This window comes from Lipotes vexillifer, unplaced genomic scaffold (assembly GCF_000442215.2).
Source record: "Lipotes vexillifer unplaced genomic scaffold, Lipotes_vexillifer_v1.1 scaffold1321, whole genome shotgun sequence".
In the NCBI taxonomy this organism is placed as follows: Eukaryota; Metazoa; Chordata; class Mammalia; order Artiodactyla; family Lipotidae; genus Lipotes; species Lipotes vexillifer.
Genome location: NW_006785943.1, coordinates 906,648 through 928,894, shown reverse-complemented (window position 1 = coordinate 928,894; position 22,247 = coordinate 906,648). Strand labels below are relative to the sequence as shown.

Here is a 22,247-nt window from a genome sequence, read left to right as displayed (position 1 = left end):
AGCTATTCTTTTCCACTTCACCCAAAACTCTGTCTCTGAGATTTAATTTGGTGTCGGGGAACAGAGGCCAGATTCGGCTTCACTGTTCCTATTACCCAGAAGATAAATGCTTGCTGAGCAAATGAACACTGCCATGAAAACTACTACTATGGAAAGTCATTGATTCTGTGGAAATAAACACAGACAGCCCGAATGGAACCAAGCAAAGGCTATTTTTTCTGAACTTGCCCCCGTAGGGGAATCAGCCTCATCCCTTGCGTTTGGCAGAGACTCAAATGCGGGCAGAGGAGTGGATATCTTTAGAGTGGGCAATAGGGAAGGCTTCAGCTGTGCCCTGAGGGGAGGCTGTTGGCGTGAGGATGCGGGAGATGGGCGAACTAGAAGCGTGGCACCCTCTGTGATCAGTTAGGGGTTCATATTGGGCCTTCCCCAGTTGGTACTAAGTTGGAAGTGGAGGCAAAAATGAGAGAAGCTGTCAGTTATTGCTCAAGTCTTGAGCGTCTGGGGCTGATTATTATGCCACAGGTTGTGAGTCAGAGCTGTTTTGGTATAGCGTCTGGCCATTGTCTCTTTGTACATTCAGTCTCTCAATTCTGAAAGGCACCTTTTCCTCCCATATTTCAACATATCTGAAATTAGGTTATGTCTGATATTTTACAACATGGCATTATTTCTTTCTTTGTAGTTCATAAAATAATGGTGCATTTAAAAATGAATGACATCTTAGATATGACCAAACACAATATTGTGGGGGAAAACTATGGTAGATTTTGCCCTCTCAAGAGTTCATTATATAGCAAAGGAGAAAAGATATCCAGAAAAAAGTGATATTTCAATATGCATTTTAGGCAACCTTATGTGATTCATTATGAAAGCATTGACCCAGACAATTGAAATCGTGGAGGTGGAAGAGAATTAGGATCTGAGTCTTAAAGACAAGGAACTGCAGAAGCAGGAATAGCAGTGACTTACAGAGTGCCTACTGTGAGCCATACATTATTCTAGATGAAATACATAAATTATCTTCAGTATAACAAAATGAATTTGGAAATCCAGAGAAAAGGTAGGAAGGAGGAGGAATTCTTTCAGGAACAAACAACAGAAGCACTAATAGTACCATAAGTAATAAAGGTTTTAATTCTCTCACATTACAAGGAGTCCAAAGAGAGGCTGTCCGAGGATGGTGTAGGGGCTCCATGATGTTGTGAGGGTCTGCCTCTCCTGTTCTTGCTGTCTGGTTGCTCAGCTGTCTTTAATGTGACAGCTTGTCCCCATATGGCTACCAGATGGCTTCTGTAGCCCCAGGCATCACAGCTACCTTCAAGGTGGGAAGATGCATGGAGGAATAGTACCATCTGCATCTACTCGGTTAATCAGGAGAGCCAAATCTTTCTTGAGTGCTTCTAGCAGATTCCCCTTAAGTTGCATTGTCCGGAGCTAGGAGACGTGTCAACTTCTACCTTTTAAGGATGCTGGGAAGTCACGTGTTTGGCAAATGGAACAAGAGTGGAATGCTGGGATTAGGTCAAATCACCATTAATCGCCAGGTCTGGGAAACTGCTGTTCCAAACAAAATTGGGGTTCTGGGTCTGAGTCAGGAAGATGGGAAGAATATCTGTTGTACAGGCAACTAAGAGTGACTTCCATTTTATGCGAGGCAGCGACCCACCACTCCTTCTCTATTCATGCATCTATTGATGGGCACTTAGGTTGCTTCAATATCTTGGCTATTGTAAATAATACTGCAACATGTATATCTCTTCTAATTAATGCTTTCATTTTCTTCAGATAAATACCTAGGAGTGGAATTGCTGGATCCTATGGTAGTCCTATTTTAATTTTTTGAGGAGTCTCCATACTATTTTCCACTGGTGGCTGCACCAATTTACATTCCCACCAGCAGTGTACAAGGGTTCTTTTTCTCCACATCCTTGCTAACAGTTGTTATTTGTTGTCTTTTTTATGACAGCCATTCTGACAGGTGTGAGGTGATATCTCATTATGGTTTTGATTTGCATTTCCCTGATGATCAGTGATGCTGAGCATCTTTTAATGCACCTGTATGTCTTCTTTGAAAAAAATGTCTATTCAGATCCTTTGCCCATTTTTTAAACAGGTTGTTTGCTTTTTCGATGCTAAGCTGTATGGGTTCTTTGTATATTTTGGATATTAATTCCTTATCAGATATATTATTTGTAAATATTTTCTCCCATTCTGTAGGCAGCCTTTTCATTTTGTTGATAGTTTTCTTCACTGTGCAAAAGGCTTTTAGTTTGATGTAGTCCCATTTGTTTATTTTTGCTTTTGTTTCCCTTGCCTGAGGAGGCATATTCAAAAAATATTACTAAGATTGATGTCAAAAAATGTACTGCCTATGTTTTCTTCTAGAAACTTTATGGTTTCAGGTCTTACATATAAGTCTTTAATCCATTTTGAATTTATTTTTGTTCATGATGTGAGAAAGTGGTCCAGTATGATTCTTGTGCATGTAGCTCTCCAGTTTTCCCAACACCATTTATTGAAGAGGCTGTCTTTACTTCATTGTATATTCTTGCCTCTTTTGTTGTAGGTTAATTGCCCATATGAGTGTGGGCAATTATTTCTGGGTTCTCTATTCTGTTCCATTGATCTATGTGTCTATTTAGGGCCAGTACCATACTGTTTTGATTATTGTAGCTTTGTAGCATAGCTTGGAATCAGGGAATGTGATGCCTTCAGGTTTGTTCTTTTTCTCAAGATTGTTTTGGTTATTTGGGGTCTTTTGTGTTTCCATACAAATTTTAGAATTACTTGTTCTGGAATATACACCCTCTTGAAAGGGTACATTAGCTACTCAGATCCAATGGATTGGTTCCATGCAAAAATGTGGCTGCGGAAGAGTAGAGTCCCAACCACTGTCAGGGAATTCCACTGTCTAGCCTTTTATAGAAAATTTTCGCTGACCCATGTAGTGGAGCAACATGGAAGGTAGAGCCAGCACATCCCTCTTCAAATCCTGGCTCTGGAACTTACTAGTTGGGGTGCTGAGAGGACCACAGTGGACCTTGTTTCCTCACCTGTGGATCTGGGATAATAAGCCCTCCACACATAGCCTGTGAGGATCACAGTGGATAATAAACGTGAAAGCCCTTTGCAAATGGCGGACTGCTGTGTCAATGGTAAAGACTTCCATTTTTCCCTTTCTCTTGGGCTTTTTTTTTTTTTTTTTCTGTTGGGCTTTTAGGATTGCTCCAGTTCCTTAATTTTGTCTTCTCCGCTTATTTCTTTGACTGTGACTAGAGCTATTAAAACCTGCAATTTGCAGGCAGTGCTAATGCTAATTTTCTACTCAGCCTACCTTTCTGTAGGCTGTCAAATGACAAGGATATTTTTAAATAAGCATGAATTATGTAAAAGAATTGGTTCATGAATGAAGCCCACAATCATATTCTACTCCAAGAGTTTAGAAATTTCCAGTTTATATATTCTCCTTTCAATGGAGAAATTGCACATGACTCATAACTCTATGTAGATTCTGCATGCCACCTTCTTTGGCCAAATATTCTCTTTGGTTATAGCAGCAATTGTGTGCATGTTTTTAGGAAGAGAGCCTCTGAGAACTCACAGGAGGGTGTGCTGACCTGGGTCATTAGCCAGACCCCAGGCGTGCTGGCTGCTCAGCAGCAGAGCTGGTGAGTATAAGAAACAAGGAATCTGATATGGCAGGGCTTGCAGGGAACAAATAGTCCAGATGATGGGGTAGAGAGACTATAGTGTATATAGGTTTAGTTTCGGGCATAGCTTCTCTGCTCAGGACTGAGACATTTGTAGAGGCCGCACATATTGCTGGAGGTTTGCAAACTGATGCCCCTGGGGCTGAACAAAGCCTGCAGACTTGCTTTGTTTGGCTTACTTGGTGGAGCGCCTGTATTTTTTTGTTTGTTTGTTTGTTTTTGCGGTACGCGGGCCTCTCACTGTTGTGGCCTCTCCCGCTGCGGAGCACAGGCTCTGGACACGCAGGCTCAGCGGCCATGGCTCACGGGCCCAGCCGCTCCGCGGCGTGTGGGATCCTCCCGGACCGGGGCACGAACCTGCGTCCCCTGCATCGGCAGGCAGACTCTCAACCACTGCGCCACCAGGGAAGCCCGCGCCTGTATTTTTATACATTATTTAAATGTCTTTAGGTGAACTCCTGATTTATCCCTCCCCTCCACCTTTCACCTGTGGTAACCATAAGTTTGTTTTCTATGTCTGTGAGTCTGTTTCTGTTTTGTAAATAACTTCATTCATAACATTTTTTTAGATTCCACATATAAGTGATATCATGTGATATTTGTCTGACTTACTTCACTTAGTATGGTAGCCTCTAGGTCCCTCCGTGTTGCTGCAAATGGCAGTATTTCGTTCTTTTTTATGGCTATGCACTACTATATATATGATAGATAATCAACAAGCACCTACCATATAGCACAGGGAACTCTACTCAGTAGTCTGTAATAACCTATATGGGAAAAAATATCTGAAAAAGAATGGATATGTATAAATTATAACTTAATCACTTTGTTGTACACCTGAAACTAATACAACACTGTAAATCAACTATACTCCAATATAAAATAAAATTTTTTTTTAAATGTCTTTAGGTGAAGATGCTTGTTCCATCTCAGCTCCCGACCTCATAACTCCCTAATATATTGTATGTAGCTGCTGGAACCTCTGCACACTTTGGGTTTGCAACACGTCACTAAGTAACGGCAGTCTTCATTGTCAGGTCAATGACATCACGGCCTCATTGGTTCCAGTGAGCCCCTGGGAGCCCAGGACAGACCCTGACCCCTTCTCTTCCCATTTATTGGGGGAGAAGGTTTGTTAAAGCCAGATAAGGAGTCGGGGCTCCAGACGAATGGACAGAGGTTCAGCAAGGGGCTGTAGTATCTGCAAGGGAACCAAAGCGTGTGCAAGAGTCGAGGGAGGCCCAAAGAGCCAGAAGGAGCAGTAGAAGAGGAATAATGTTGGCGCCTCTCCGGTGGGCCCACAGCTACCCCACGAGGCACACTGGGCACTGGACGGAGACAGTACCCTTGTTTCCAGGTGCCCCCTGCTGCTGGAGCTGACCTGCTGCCTTCTGCTAGGTCTGGCCTGGATTCTCTTGGGAACCCAGGCAGGCTAAAGCTGTACCCTCAGTTGAGAGGGTTAGAAATTTGCAAATGTTGGCAGCAGGATTGCATCCTGCTTGGGATTAATTTTCCCATTCCCATTCTTCATCTTCCTGCCCTAGCTTTTCACTTAGCAAGAAATAAAAATTGACTGCATGTGTATGTGTGTGAAGGCTTGATTATCATTTGCAAGTTTGCTAGACTTCTGGCCTGAGGATCCTTTGCACCACTGGAGATGATGGGCATCCATCTTTTGTTCCTAATTTTATTAGGAAAGTGACAAATGCAGGAGTTTCTTTTTTTTTTTTTAATAATTTTTATCGGAGTACAGTTGCTTTACAATTGTGTTGTGTTGTGTTACTTTCTACTGTACAGAAAAGTGAATCAGCTCTACGTATACATGTATCCCCTTTTTTGGGGATGTCCTTCCCATTTAGGTCACCACAGAGCACTGAGTAGAGTTCCCTGTGCTATGCAGCAGGTTCTCATTAGTTATCTATTTTATACATAGCGTCAATAGTGTATATATGTCAATCCCAATCTCCCAATTCATCCCACCTTCCTTTTCCCTGCTGAATGCAGGAGTTTCATAACCCTTTTTTTTTTGTGCACTGGACCCCTCTGGCAGTCAAGTGAAGTTTATGGACTCCCTTCTCTGAATCAAGAGTTTAAATGTATAAAATAAAATACATAGGACTGCAAAGGAAACTATTAAACTAGTTATTGAAATATTACTACTGCACTAAATACTAGATACAGTGGCAGATCTAATAAATACCATGATTTCAAAGCAATGAGAGGCATAAATACTATTTTGAGAAACCTGCAACAACTGTAGTATGATATGAAAATATCTGTGATTTCTATTAGTGACAAAGTCATAGGTAATTCTGATACCACGGTGGTTTATTACCTACATTCATAATTGAAGGAAAAGCTAAATTTCTGTTGGAGGTTAGTGAAAATAGAGGTGTAATTATTTTACCCATCTAATGCATAGATTAACAAATATGATTGAGAATCCTTGCTAGTGATTTCCCTTTAAGTCAGATGGCAGTTTTAGGCTGAGGTCTGTGCATCATTTTCAGGAAACATCCCTCAGTTTTCATTTTAGAGTGTTTTTAAGATGGGTATTAAATTTTCTTTTCAGAATCTATAGAGATGACTTTTAAAAATTTGTTCTATTAATATGATGAATTGTGTCAATGGGTTTCTAATATTGAATTCTCCTTCCTGAGATCTGTCTTCCTAGATTCTCTTCCCCGGTAATATCCAAACCCTTTTTCTCCTTCAGCCCATGCATGCCTGTCCTGATCAATTTGTGTTCCATTCCTAGCTGTTTCTCCCTGGTGCAGGGCTCTCTCCTTCCCTTGAGATTTCTGACTGCCCCATCCCTCCAGAACTTCTGTCCTAATCTTTGGACAACTCACCTATACCCTAGAACCTGGGAGGCTACTCCCGTTTTGACTAGTGTTCTCATATTGGCTAGCAGGGTCCTCATCTGAGGGTTCCGTGATTTTGGAGGTGAGTACTGGTAGGTAATTTCTGGATTTCGTATTTCTTAGTCCATCCATGTGCCCCTGGGTTGCTCCCACACAGCTGTAAGACTCCTGATGTTGTTGGCTTACCCCCAGCTGCCCACATTCTGAAGTTCTTGGGAATATGTTATCAGCGAGTTTTTTGTCATGTTTGTTTTTTGGTCTGTGCCACAGCTTGCGGGAATCTTAATTCCCCGACCAGGGATTGAACCCGGGGCCCCAGCAGTGAAAGCGGAGTCCTAACCACTGGACCACCAGGGAATTCCCGTTATCAGCTAGTTTTAAGATGTTGCCTATGGCTTTTCTTTTGTTTTTGTAGAGGGATTGGGGGAAATCTACGTTTAAGCAGCATCTTGCTAGCAGGAGAGATCTTCAGTTACCATTTTAAATCCTTTAACTGTTCATTGGTCTACTTATTTCCCCTGTGTCAATTTTGCCATTTAAAATATTTTCCAGAAATATGTTCATTTCGTGTTTGTTTTCAAAGTTATCTCTCATTATATTTTAAATCTCTGCTGTTGTGTGTAATTATTTCCCCCTTTTTATTCTTGTTTTGTTCACTTCATCCTTTCTCTCTCTCTCTCTCTCTCTCATGGTCAGTTTCACCAGAAGTCTTTCAACCCAGTAGCTTTACTGGATAATTAATTAATTATCTCTACTATTTTCTAGTTCTCCCTCTGCATTAATCTTTATTATTTCCATCCTGCTTTTTTTTTCTTTTTCTAGCTTCTTGAGTTGAATGATTTGTCTATCACTTCAACTTTTCTTGTTTTCTTATAAAAGTACTTAAAACTAAAAATGCCCTTTTGCTTTATCCATATCTCACAAATTTTGACATATAATATTCGGCCATTCAGCAATAAGTATTTCACAATTTCCCTTATGATTTTGTTTTGTTTAATAGTATACTTCTAAACTTGCAGATATATAGGTTTTATGAAAATAAAATACAGCTTCTGTTCTTCTTTATTCTTAATTTTATTACGTTATGGTTAGAGAACATCCTCAATTCTTTGAATTTATTGGAGCTTCCTGCACAGCCTAAAATGCACCATCTACCAAATCTGTGTGGGTTCAAAAGAATGCTACATTTATCTGTTGGGAATAAACTTCTCTACATATTTAAAAAATTTTAAGTATACTCATCATGTTATTCAAATATTCTGTATTTTTGCTTATTTCTTAGTCTCTTGAGCAATCAGTTTCTGAGAGAGAAATGTTACAATCTCCTATTAGAATTGTTGATTTATTTCTCCTCATATTTCTATTAGTTGTTGCATTGTTGTACATATTCTTTGGGTATCTTGTTAGGTACATGTATCATCTTCATCTATTTTTTCTTTTACCTGTGTATAATATAAAGCTTTGTTTCTTATCATGTTTACCTCTAAATTCTGTTTTGTCTGATACTGAACTTGCTTTCTCAGCTGAGTTCATCTTTGCCTGGTATCTTTTCCCCACTCCTTTTTGTATCATTTTGTTAAAAATGTGTCTGTTGGAGACCATATGTTGCTGAATGTTATGTTTCATTGCTCCTCTTTCTCTTTTTCTTTCTTAAATTCAATATGAGAGCTTCTTGTTTGGGTCAGTTTACTCTATTTGCATTTATTGTAATTAATGTAAGATGAGTAGAACTTTTTCTGCCCCCCGTCTTTTCTATTTCTATTTATTTATGTATTTATTTATTCTATTGAACATTTTCTTCTGCTGACTTTAAAGTTATACATTCCCCTTTTATTCCTGTTCTGTTGTTCTGATGCTTGTTCCTTTTTATCTTTGGAAACTCCTAGGATTGTGTGTGTGTGTGTCCTTTAATTTTACCACAATGTCTAACCGTGTATTTTTCCCGTCCTGCCTATTCTGTTCCATACTCTTAAGAGCCATCTATATCAAGAATTTACATAGTTGAATTCTGGGAAAGTTTTGGTCAGTAGATTTTCCTTTCCTCCATTTGTTTCTTTCACCCCTTTCAGGCTGCTGTTAGACAATAGCTGATACTTTAATTTCTATTCTTCACAATTGTGGTGGTTTTAAAAACATAGCTCCAAAATTCTTTGATCCCGAGAGGTGAGGTCTATGTCCTTTCCACTTGAATCTGAACTCTGTAACTGCTTGACCAACAGAATGCAATGAAAACAATGCTGTGCCGGTTTTGAGCTTTAAGCCTTTCATCTCTTTATCGTCATTTTTGGGATCGAAAGGGTTGAAGTCAACAGAGCGTTCAATCTGCCATGTTTAATGTTCATTGGAAGTCTCTTCCTGGTCAAATTTCCTTCTTTATAATGATAACTTTCACCTGAAATTTTACTTTAAAAATTTTGACCCTGTTAGATTTTAAACATGTCTGTTTTCACCAGTACATAATTGAAGTAAAAAATCCAATTGATAGTCTCTAATTTAAATATATGGGTTTAATTTGTTTACATTTTCTCTGGTTTCTGTACAGTATACTTATTTCTTCTATCTTATTTTCTATAGTGTGATTTATTTATTTGTTTCTCCTTTCCTGCCTTCTCTTGGATTGGTAAAGTTTTCTTTGTCCCCCATCTCTACCTTTCCTTCTCTCACTTTTGCTAATGTGTAAATTATGCCTTGCATTTCTTTTTCCTTAAAATTTTAACTTATATCCAAAAATTGATTTTTTCCCTCAAAGTTTAAAATAGGTAACTATAACTTCCATTATCTTTTTGATAATATTGACCATACTTTTCTTAGAGGCTTTTTTTTTTTTTTTTTTTTACAAAATTGCTTTATTATCTTAAATTTCCCAGGACTGAACGATCTCTAAGTTGTGTTAAATGTCTGTCTTATATGACATCGGTTGTCCTCATATGTCTTGCAATTTTAGTCTGTGGTTCATGGGGAGGAATCATTCTTGGCCTTTTCTGTTCTTTGTCTCCTACTCACCTTCTTTATGTCTAGAAGTTTTATAGTGACCTCAGCTTTGCAGCTCAAAACCTAGACTTATGTTAGAAGCTTGAAGCTCTTATTTCACGAGGACATTTCAGATCTAGTTCTGGAGCCGATGGGTAGCTTGGTCCAAGTTCTGCCTGGGTAAATGGCTAATCCCTCCTGCTAACTTGGGCAACAGCTTAATGGAGAATGCAGCCAGGGAGCTGGGCCAGCTTCTTTGAACCTTTGCTCGTGGGTAAGGGAGCCCCGCCTCATTGTATTACAGCTCCTGATTTCACAAGCCAGGCTTGACATCGGCCCCCTACTGAAGTTGAATATGGCCTACTTCTGTCTATTAATGGCCTTGGAGCCCAGAAGGTCCACAGCTCTAGCCCTGCCCAAGGCTCTGTATTAACCTCCTATTTCTGGTCCATCAGGATGTTTATCACTTTTTTTTTTTGATACAACAATGTTTAAGATTGAGCATTGCTTCGGTTTGGAGCAGAGGATTGTGTTTTGTGTCTTATAGTGCAAACTCACAGCACCATCTGGAACAGAGTTGAAACTTGGAAATTTTTATACTCTTTGGCTCACCAATTAAAAATCTAGGAATTTATCCTAAGGACACAATTGGATAATATGTGTACAGTGACATTCATTAGTTGTTTTACAATAATAGCGAAAAGCTGGAAACAACCTATATGTCCATCAATAAGGGATTCAATAATTTATGGCATATCACTAAATTATGATATAGTAATTCCATAGAATAACCCTCTAATTAAAGACTCTAATTTGGTAGCTTTGGCCCTCATTTTTCTTTTTTCTTTTTTTTTGGCTGCATTGGGTCTTTGTTGTGGTACACAGGCTTCTCGTTGCAGTGGCTTCTCTTGTGGAGCACGGGCTCTAGGCGCGCAGGCTTCAGTAGTTGTGGCACATGGGCTCATAGTTGTGGCACATGGGCTTAGTTGCTCCATGGCATGTGGGATCTTCCTAGACCAGGGCTCGAACCCGTGTCCCCTGCATTGGCAGGAGGATTCTAAATCACTGCGCCATCAGGGAAGTCCCAGCCCTCGTATTTTTTTAAATAAAAGATCAATAGATGATTCTGATTTGCCTACAAGATTAAGAACCACTGATAGGAGAACGTCTAATATTCTGGAAAGTAAATTACTTTTAATTCCAGGGTCACAGTTTGGTTTTTTTTTTAAGATTTTTTTTGATGTGGACCATTTTTAAAGTCTTTATTGAATTTGTTACAATATTGCTTCTGTTTTATGTTTTGGTTTTTTGCTCACGAGGCATGTGGGATGTTAGCTCCCCGAGCAGGGATGGAACCCTCACCCCCTGCATTGGAAGGCGAAGTCTTAACCACTGGACCACTAGGGAAGTCACCAGAAGGATCACATTTTACACAGGGACCTTCTAAGCCAGGGGTCGCCAAACTATGGCCCAAAGGCCAAATCAAGCCCGCTGTCTACTTTTGTTGGCCTATGGGCTAGGAATGGATTTTACATTTTGAAATGGTTAAAAAGAAAAAGGCAAAGAGAGAATAATGTTTCATGATATATGAAAATTATATGAAATTCAAATATTGTAAACTAGCTCCACCCATTCATTTACATATTGTCTATGGCTGCTTTCTTGCAGCAGTGGAATTGAGTAGTTGTGAGAGACTGTGTGCTCTCTGGTATCAACTATTTACTATCTCCCCTTTACAGAAAGTTTGTGACCCTGTTCTAAACTATTTCTCTCTCTTGCCACTGACTTGACAGTAGCTGTTTAGTCATTGGTGCAGGGGTATGCGTGTGTATGGGGAAGATCATTTTTCCTTAGTTTGTAGCTGAAAATAGTTCATCCTGCTCTGAAGTCTGAATATGTTTCCCTTTATTCCACAAAATTCAAAATAGATGCACCCAAAGAAGGTTCAGAAAATGATTACCAGTATGCTCAGAAGAAGTAAGGCAGCATTCTGCTTTCGTTGTTTTGATTAAACCACCCAAGGAGGAATTGGACAGAAAAAATATGTTTCAAACTGAAGGTAGTGTTGTCCTGCTGGTGGGCCATCCAGCTTTCCGTGCCAGAGGAAAGAGCTTTTAAAGCGACGTGTGATCAGAGCTGCAGGTTCCTTCAAGTTCCACTTGTAGAAACTGCAGCATTGCAAACAAGGACGATTCTGGAATGACTTGTTTGTCATTCAAGCTACTTGTTTGTCTCATTTATGTTGGAACTTTGCTCTTGGTATCGGACATTGGGCATGGTCTTTGTATGGGCTCTCGCTAGCTTTTCTTCCCCAGGCCACATGGTTTCAGCACCCTGCCTGCTTCATCTCTACCCTGGTCCTGTCTCAACATCACTACCCTCCCAGTATCAGGGCCCTATGAGCCTTCCCATGTGTCCTTCAGGGGGAAACTGAAAACTAAGGAGCTGCTAGAATGTAAGATACAGGATGTTAGAGGTGAAAGCCCCACAGTGATCTCTCAGAAAGGGGGTTGCAAGACAGAAGAGAGCTGCAGTGCAGATCAAGATCAATGCTTTTAAAAGGCAGGAAATAATCAGCAGCAGAACTGCAGATGGAAATGCATTTTGAAGCTCACACTAATGGGATGTCAGCAGGACCCATAGGCACCATAGTGATGAGTACTGTGTTTGAAAGCCTGAGACACAGAGTCTGGGGGGGATGGGAGGTTGAGAGAGGGAAGGAGAGGGTTGGACATGGGGAGGGATGGCACAGAAAAAAGAAGTCTTGGGGGATGTAGTACCTTGTATGAGAAATAGGAGTGGAGATGGAGGAGTTTGGAGTCTGATATAGGAACCAGCAGAGTTCTCCCTCACCTCCGCTTTGTTATTTGTCACCAGGGGAAGTAATACCCACCCCCAGGGCTGCTGTGAAGCATACGGCAGACCCTCCCCGTGTTAGCCTCTTCTTCCACCTGCCAGATCACAGCTTGTGACGTATGATGACCAGGACTTTCGCAGAGCCTGTGGAATCTTGGGCCGAGTCCATCAACTCTGTAAAGTCTGACTTCAGTCATGTATGCCTTAGTGGAAGGTACCAGAAATGACATTATTGGCTGTCAGTGACCTCTTCCATGCAATGGGTCAAGAGAGAGGCATTTTTCAAAGCAGAAATAGAGACACAGATGTAGAGAACCGATGTATGGATACCAGATGGGGAAGCGGGGGTGGGATGGATTGGGAGATTGGGATCGACATATATACACTGCTATGTATAAAATAGATAACTAACGAGAACCTGCTATATAGCACAGGAAACTGTACTCAGTGTTCCGCGGTGACCTAAATGGGAAGGAAATCCAAAAAAGAGGGGATGTATGTATATGTATAGCTGATTCACTGTGCTGTACAGCAGAAACTAACACAACATTGTAAGGCAACTATACTCCAATAAAAATTAATTAAAAAATAAAAAAAAGAGAGAGAGGCATTTTTCTTTCATTTGCTTCTTATGTAGGGGACTCATGCTACATAGCATAGCATGTCCCTGCATGCTATTAAGGCTGGATGAGGGATTACCCAAGGAGCACGTGTAAACTAAATTGTTACTAAGTAAAAATGAAAGCATTATGGCATATCACAGGGATCAAATTTCTATTGCTAAACACACAACCTCATCTTCCACAGCTACCCATCCATGCTTCCCAGATTCAGAGGTGCAAACAAAGTCCCCTCTTCATCTGTGGTATGCAAAGGCCACTGGTACCTAAAGAATGTCATTGCCAGTGTTTTCCAATAAGGCTTTGGATGTGGAAAACATCCCAGACAGCTTCACTTTCTCAACAGGGGCCCCTCTTCTGTGTGAACCATCTCCCATACCTTCTTGGGAGGGTGTCTCCCCCACTCCACTGTGGCCAGCTCAAGATCACTTCCTGCCAGGAGCCTTGCCTGACCTCCCAGGGCCAGCACACCCTCCTCTGGGCTCCCAGCACCCGCTGAGCTTGATTCCCTCACGGCAACTGGCATGCTGGATTGTGATGCTCCGATTTTGTGTTCCTCTCTTCCTCTAGTCTCTGAGCTCCTTGAGGGCAAGGACTATATTTTATTTGTCATCTTATCCAATCCCTGGGCCATGAACTGCTACTGGTCCACAACCTGTTAGGAACCAGGCCGCACAGCAGGAGGTGAGCGGTGGGCGAGCGAAGCTTCCTCTGCCGCTCCCCATCGCTCCCCACCACTCCCCATCGCTCCCCATCGCTCCCCATCGCTCGCATTTCCGCCTGAAACATCACCCCTCCATCCAGGGAAAAATTGTCTTCCGTGAAACCGGTCCCTCGTGCCCAAAAGTTTGGGAACCACTGCTCTAGAGCAGTGCAATGGAGTCACCAGAGTCTGAGTTGGCAGGTGTGGGGTGGGGCTGAGATGCTGTGTTTCTACCGAGCTCCCAGGTGATGCTGAGGCTGCTGGCCTGGGGAGCCTACTCCGGGTAGCAAAGTCTCAATGCCCAACAGTGCCCAGGCTAAAGCAGAATCTCATTCAGTGTTTGTTAACAGCATAAATGTTCTGGGATCAAGTAAGGTATCACATATACTTTGAGAACTGTAAAGCATTTATGAACATATTAGGAACAGATGTGGCTGTGTGTATATACATATATATTTAAAAATAAATAGACATGATACTACGCTTTTAGCTGCTAGAAAAGCCAGCTGAAAAGGAAAAGCTACAGAATAGTTATCTACATGGATTAAAACATAAAACAGAGAACAAAAACTGGCTGACATTTTTTTGTCTTTCATTAGCTGATTGAATCGGCTTTGTATTGGGGCCCTGGAGACTGGAATGTATTTGGACCTAGTCTGTGTATTGTATGTATCGTATGTATGGAGAGTGGTATTTCATTTCTGTTCAATTTTAAAGACACAGTCCTCTTTAAAATCGATGCGAAGTTACTCCACTTCAAGAAATAAGGGAAACAGAGATGAGCCCTGTAAAGTGACTGGAACATGTTCAGTTGTCATTTGAATCCCCTGCTCTTGCCCATCCACTCAGGTGAATTTAACATCGGCAGATGGGTCCAGATTTGCAGCTGGGGTTACTGCCGAACAATTCACACAGCAGGAGAATCTGAACAGAAAAGATCATCAGTGGCTCCTTCCTTGGGCCCCTCCTCCCTCTGGTGTCTGAGGACTGGACATATTCAAGGTCTCTGAGGCTGACCGGAAGCCCCAAATGAGGGTTCCAGCCCCGCCGTTGTTCTTCCAGTGGGAAGCTGGCATTTCTCTATTGGCTGATGCTTTCGGCGTGGGTTAGTACCTAGGTTGGTGGAGTTGAACAAATTGTCCCAGATGGTAAAATCCTATTGACAGAATTCAGCCCCACCAGAGGGGCTGTTCGAACACCAGTAGGCTTCAACACGCAGCATCTCAGTTTGGCTTTGAGATGGTAAACTCCGGGGTCAGCTTCCTTGGATTCACATTCTGACTCTGCCACTGTCTTTGGATGAGTTATTTAAATGTTCTCTTCCTCAGTTTCCTCATCTGTAAATGAGGGCAGCCCATAACTCACCACCTGATAGGATAGCTATGAAGAATGATTGAAATAATCGATACAAACCACTAGGCACAGTGCCTGGCATAGTAAACTGAGTCTGTGTTCACTATTTTTATTACTATTTGGATTTCGGCTGCTTAGGTGTGCAGCTCAGATGTGTATAGCTGCTGCCTGCCAGGAGCTGAATTAATCAGGATGCTTTCAGCAGGGAGCAGAACACTTGACCCACAGTGGCTTATGCAATAAAGACATTTATTATCTCACATAATGAGAAGTTTAACCTAGGACAGTCTCCAGGGTTGGTTGATTCAGTGTCCCAGTGTTATTATCAAGGACACACTGTCTCTGTCTCTCTCCTCTACCAACCCAGTGAGCGGGTGGCTGGATCTTTGGGTTGGTTCCCCTGGTGGGTACAGGAGGGTGGCAGCAGCCTTCAGGACAACATATATTCTTTCTTGTTCACAGCCAGCTACAGAGTTTGAAAGACCTCTCCCTATACCACAGGATGTTCACACTTCCCTTCAGTCTGATTAGGTCTTGTTGTCCTGAACCAATAAAACTGCCAAGGGGCTGACACATTACTTAGCTTAGATGAGGCACGCCAGAGTTACCCAAATAGAAGAATCACCTGCAGAGCTCATGAAGTTCAGATTCCCAGGCCCAGTGAGTCTGATTCACTAGGGATGGGGCCCAGGCATATGCATTTCAATGAGCACTCTAAAGGATTTCCATGTAAAGCGAAATGTTGAGCTTGGACTCATCAGGATCCATCTCTGGAGCTGAGCATGAGCTGGATCCGGAAGCACAAACCAGTGTGGGTAGATTCCAGAACAAATCATGCTCTGCCAGGAAGGAAGAATGCAGGAATGGCAAAAAGAGCACCCCCTGTAGCATGTGGGAAAGATCAAGGATCTAGGGCCCAGATACTGGAGTCCACTGGCCAGTGGAATAATTTGGCAATTCCAAAGGCCTTTCACTCATTCATTCATTCAGTGTCTCTTATTGGACACTTCCTAAGGCCTGATGTTGTGCTAACCAGTGTACTTACTGCAGTGAGTAAGCTCAAGCTGTGCACCGTCTGGTGGGCCACGTAGACATGTGAAAATAAAAGGGGAGGGCCAGCCCTGGTGTTTCCCAGGTGCACGGATGACCATGAGTGTGGGCTAAAGGAAGAAATTACCTGCACACATTCTTTTCTCTGACAAAGGGCCTCTGGAACAGAAAGAGTCGATGAGCTAGTGCACCCTCCAACTGTTCTGTCTCTTCTTTTCCTAAGATGGATCACTTCAGAGAAACCAAGGGGGCAGAGTTCTTATGTCAGGGAGACAAAAGCAGAAAAGGCCAAGAGTTCTGTCCTTGACCCTGGGGAGAGGACTCAGCTCCCGACAGAGGTGGGGAGATGCGAGGTGATGAGAGTGGAAGTGCTTTGCAGACTGTGAGCTCCTCTGCACACCTGACGGATGGTTATTGTTGATACAGAGCGTCTTCTTGTCTTGCTCCATTTTACAGCCTGACTCATATGTGGGAGTTGAGAAATATAGAGAAGAGAGCCCAAATGTGTATTAAAGACATTTTTCATCCACCTCGGCTCTGAAAGTGTCCTCCCTAAGAGAGACAGCCAGCACCACTGATTTAGTAATGAGAGTAACAATAATTATGACATTTATGGCTCCTGAACGCTTTATATCTTCAAAGCGCTCTTACATGAATGATCTCATTTGATGTCTGGAAGTGGGTGATGTCTGATGGTCTGAAGCTCAGAATCCTTCTGCATGGACTGTCTGACACCTCCTTGTGACACATTCGCACCCTGCCGCTGGGAGCGCCTAGGTGCTTCCCTCTCTCCCCCTACCCCACAGACAGCTGCCCATCTCCTCTTTGTGGCTGCTGTTTTGTTTGAAAATAACTTCTTCAAGCTCTCAGCTCAGACAATGTCTCTGACACTGTCTCCTCAGCTGATTTCCCTTGATAATTTCAATACCGTGTCAAATTCATCCCAGACTAGAAAGATATGAGCTAGGGGTATATTTAATGTGAAAAGAGACTCTGAGTATAAGACACCCACTTTTGCTAAAAATCAGTTTAGCAAATGATGTTTGACAAGAGGGAAAGGGAGAAACACTGCCTTGCGTCCTTTAAACATTCTCCTTTCCTAGAAGGCGCTCGGAGCTGTTTTCTTTAAAGCTTCAAATCTCCTGGGAGACAACTGCTCTGTCGGGGTGCCCCGCCCCGTGTGATTCTGTACAGGATGTTTTGCTTCCTGTTTCCAACCCATCTGTCTTCGTTTCACTGCAGAAACCAGGGCACCAACTCTGGAGGCTTCTGGCATGAGACTTCCCTCCACACCTCTTGGTACCTGTGAAATGCCAAATGGACCTGCTCGTCAGGTGACGGAGCAGGTCTAGATGCTGCTGTCTCAGGAAGGGTCAGGACAGCAATCAGCAATAAGCTGTGCAGACTGCTTCTAGACCAGAACCTTCGTACAGGGCATGAAGAAAGCCGAGCCCAGCTGTCTTCTGCCTCAAGGCTTCTTCTGGTTATGAGGCTGCCTAGTGAATAGGGCAGACACCGTGGCTATGTGCCCACCTGTTTATTGCCCACAATGAATCTGCTGTGCCCAAAATTTCTAGGTGAGTCTCACTGGACTGGCACTTGTACACAAGAATACAACTTGCGCCTTCCTTGGTTCTCTCTAGTTCCTCCCTAGTGCTCTTCCTGAGAAGTCCCACAGTGCTGCTGACCCCAGGTTCATGGGATCCACACCCCAGTTTCCTATGTCCGTAACAGGCTGGGTGGGGGAATCGTGTTCCAAACAATCCCATTTGGAGCCTGCCCTGTCTTTCGTTGGTGGTGACTATACCATGTCCCATTGTGAAAACAATGCCAGATATTTACATCTTGTTAGCTCTTCAAGAAGAAGCCAACTGATGTTAAGAGTGTGTTTGTGTGTGTACTTTCCTTTTTCTTCTTTTTTTAAAATTTCTTTTGGCCACACTGCGCGGCATGTGGGATCTTAGTTCCCTGACCAGGAATCGAACCCGAGCCCCCAGCAGTGAAAGTGCAGACTCTTAACCACTGGACCACCAGGGAAGTCCCGTGTGTGTACTTTCTGATCTGCGTTTTAGTGTAACCCTATATCCTATTCATGTTTCTCAAATATGAAATGACCTTCAACATATTGATAACTTTTATTGTCTATTTTATTCCTCCTTACTAGTGATGGTAACTAAGTCGTAGTGTGTGAGTTTCAGGGAGATACCACATATAAATCACTTAGCGCAGAGCCTGGAACATACCAAATGCTGCTGTCCGAGGAATGATATCCGTGGTGTCAAATTTATCAGAGCCGTCAGGGATGTTGACATCCTCGTAGAAGGTTTTGGTCTTTTTAGAACAATGTAAAGGGATTTTCTAGGCACATGTTTCCATCTGCTGACTGAAAGATTTCATTGGTTTATTTCTAGCTTAACAGGTCCACAATTACATTTATATTATTCTCTCTAAAACCTGATGTCCCCCAGCTTAGAATTCTTCAGAGTTCCAATCCCAAACATCAGAGTTTGTAAACTGGTGGTCTGAGGGCTGCATCTGGCTCACAGAAGTGGCCCAAATAGTGTTTTAAAAAGTGGAATAATGTCATCCTTTAAAAATCAATAGATTTTTACTTTTAAAAATCCATGTTTGGGGCTTCCCTGGTGGTGCAGTGGTTGGGAGTCCGCCTGCCGACCGAGCCCAGCTGTCTTCTGCCTCAAGGCTTCTTCTGGTTATGAGGCTGCCTAGTGAATAGGGCAGACACCGTGGCTATGTGCCCACCTGTTTATTGCCCACAATGAATCTGCTGTGCCCAAAATTTCTAGGTGAGTCTCACTGGACTGGCACTTGTACACAAGAATACAACTTGCGCCTTCCTTGGTTCTCTCTAGTTCCTCCCTAGTGCTCTTCCTGAGAAGTCCCACAGTGCTGCTGACCCCAGGTTCATGGGATCCACACCCCAGTTTCCTATGTCCGTAACAGGCTGGGTGGGGGAATCGTGTTCCAAACAATCCCATTTGGAGCCTGCCCTGTCTTTCGTTGGTGGTGACTATACCATGTCCCATTGTGAAAACAATGCCAGATATTTACATCTTGTTAGCTCTTCAAGAAGAAGCCAACTGATGTTAAGAGTGTGTTTGTGTGTGTACTTTCCTTTTTCTTCTTTTTTTAAAATTTCTTTTGGCCACACTGCGCGGCATGTGGGATCTTAGTTCCCTGACCAGGAATCGAACCCGAGCCCCCAGCAGTGAAAGTGCAGACTCTTAACCACTGGACCACCAGGGAAGTCCCGTGTGTGTACTTTCTGATCTGCGTTTTAGTGTAACCCTATATCCTATTCATGTTTCTCAAATATGAAATGACCTTCAACATATTGATAACTTTTATTGTCTATTTTATTCCTCCTTACTAGTGATGGTAACTAAGTCGTAGTGTGTGAGTTTCAGGGAGATACCACATATAAATCACTTAGCGCAGAGCCTGGAACATACCAAATGCTGCTGTCCGAGGAATGATATCCGTGGTGTCAAATTTATCAGAGCCGTCAGGGATGTTGACATCCTCGTAGAAGGTTTTGGTCTTTTTAGAACAATGTAAAGGGATTTTCTAGGCACATGTTTCCATCTGCTGACTGAAAGATTTCATTGGTTTATTTCTAGCTTAACAGGTCCACAATTACATTTATATTATTCTCTCTAAAACCTGATGTCCCCCAGCTTAGAATTCTTCAGAGTTCCAATCCCAAACATCAGAGTTTGTAAACTGGTGGTCTGAGGGCTGCATCTGGCTCACAGAAGTGGCCCAAATAGTGTTTTAAAAAGTGGAATAATGTCATCCTTTAAAAATCAATAGATTTTTACTTTTAAAAATCCATGTTTGGGGCTTCCCTGGTGGTGCAGTGGTTGGGAGTCCGCCTGCCGAGGCGGGGGGCGCGGGTTCGTGCCCGGGTGCGGGAGGATCCCGCGTGCCGCGGGGCGGCTGGGCCCGTGGGCCGTGGCCGCTGGGCCTGCGCGTCTGGAGCCTGTGCTCCGCGGCGGGAGAGGCCGCAGCGGTGAGAGGCCCGCGTACCACTAAAAAAAGAAAAAAAAAAAAAAAAATCCATGTTTGGGCGTTCTCTTGGAAAAAGAGCAAGTCTGACCACCTCGGGCCCCTATGGCAGCCATTGGCTGGAACTGATTACACCTCCGGATGGGGATGTGCTTTCCAGCTCGCCACAGTGCTTCCCAGTTTGTGCCGTCTCCATTAAAGAGATTTCAATCATGTAAAACGCAAAAGGATGCTTTGTTAACGTAAGAAAAAATCTATTTCAAACATAGAACCAACTTTATATGTAATAGTAATAGACTAATTCTGTGATAATGAGGAATAAGGAAGCCTGCTGTTATTATATATTTAATAACTTTCTAGGAATTCTAGCCAAAACAATAAGTTGGAATAAATAAGAGATATACATATTGGAAAGTAAGAGGTAAAATTATTGCTATTATTTTCGTCTACCTAGGAAACCCAGTATAAGCAACTAGAAAACTATCAAAATTTAGTGAGGTCGGGACTTCCCTGGCAGTCCAGTAGTTAAGACTCTGAGTTTCCACTGCAGGGGGTGCGGGTTCGATTCCTGGTCAGGAACTAATTGGAAAAAAAAAAAAAAAAAAAGATGTCAGTTCTCTTGGACTGGGCTTGGCGGGGAGTAGGCTGGGGCCGGCCTGGCACTGAGGCCAGAGATGCTGTAGGGCCATGATGGCTCTTGGCAGCCTGGAGCACTGCATTGAAAACACCGAGGTAAAGTGAACTCTGAGGATGGAAGAGTTTGATGACACAGACCATTGAATTTCTTTGTTTGGAGTACACGTTATGAACCCTCTCTGGATCATGTCTACAAGCTCTGTACGCAAACGATCTGATGGTGAAGAGAAGACATTCACAGGGGATGTGAAAACCAGTCCTCACATACTGCTCCAAAGAAACAGCTGCCTTCTATTCCCCAAAACAGCAACAGAGTCAACAAATGGCACACGTGCTTCTTAGACCTTTCTATCTGGAATACTCCCTTCTTGCAGAACTTACCTTGGTTGTGAAGCAGAAGCTACCAGGTGTCTATGTGCAGCCATCTTAATGATCTGCATTACTGTGGTTTGGAGTAATATTCATACAGCATGGACTTTATCAAGATGGTGTCTTTAAGTTTACAGTTTACATCCCTGATAAGTACCCAGATGGTGACCGTCCACGTTTGGTGTTTGATATTCCCGTCTTTCACTTGCTGGTTGATTCCACCTCAGGTGAACTGGATGTGAAGAAAGCATTTGCAAAATGGAGGTGGGTCCATAATAATATTTGGCAAGTATTGATGTAAGCAAGGAGAGTTTTCTACAAGATTGATACAGCAAGCCCCCTAAATCCAGAGGCTGCAGTACTGTACGAAAAAGATATTCAGTTGACAGTGTTAAGGTGTGCACTGCTCATTTGTTTGACCAACCCGAAGTAGAAGACCCCTATGCAATTAGCTTTCCTCCGTGGAATCCTTCTGTACCCGATGAAGCCAGAGAGAAGATGCTGACTCAGAAAAAGCCTGAAGAACAGCACAGTAAAAGTTTTCACGTTGCTGGCCTGTCATGGGTAAAGCCTGGCTCAGTAAAGCATTTCAGTAAAGAAGGGAACACAGTAGCAACCTAAGAGCACGTGAATCTGGTGCACCATGCACTTTCCTGCTGGACTCGAGCTAGTAAAGCTGACCAATGGCAAAGGACTGCCTGCAGAGTAAAACGGTGTGCGCAGTGACCAATGTCACTGTTGTCCTGTATGCTTAGGTTCTGACAGCAAGTTCTGGAAACCTCTTTTTATGTAATGCATTACCTCTGTCAAAAGTGTCTTTAGGGGTGTTAACTAGTTTAGTACTCCAAATTATTGGGGCTTATGTATTTTTTGCAATATAATGCTAAAGGGAAGTTGCATTCATTTAAACTGATAAAGGAGGCAGAGTTCGACGCTATGTAATGATTTTTAAATCAGTGGTTTCAGTTATACATATGTTAGGATATGGAAAGGAGAGGTATACAGAGAGCAGTTTCCATAATTTATTAGCGCTTTTAAGTGGAAGAACGTTTGAACCTCAGTGTTCAGCCCACTGTGTTACTGATAT

At 42.6% G+C, this 22,247-nt stretch overlaps 1 pseudogene; it reads left to right on the top strand.

Moving 5' to 3' along the window:
• The first annotated feature begins 20,959 nt into the window (after window positions 1-20,959).
• Window positions 20,960-21,781, top strand: LOC103086181 (AKT-interacting protein pseudogene; annotated as a pseudogene).
• The last annotated feature ends 466 nt before the right edge of the window (window positions 21,782-22,247 follow it).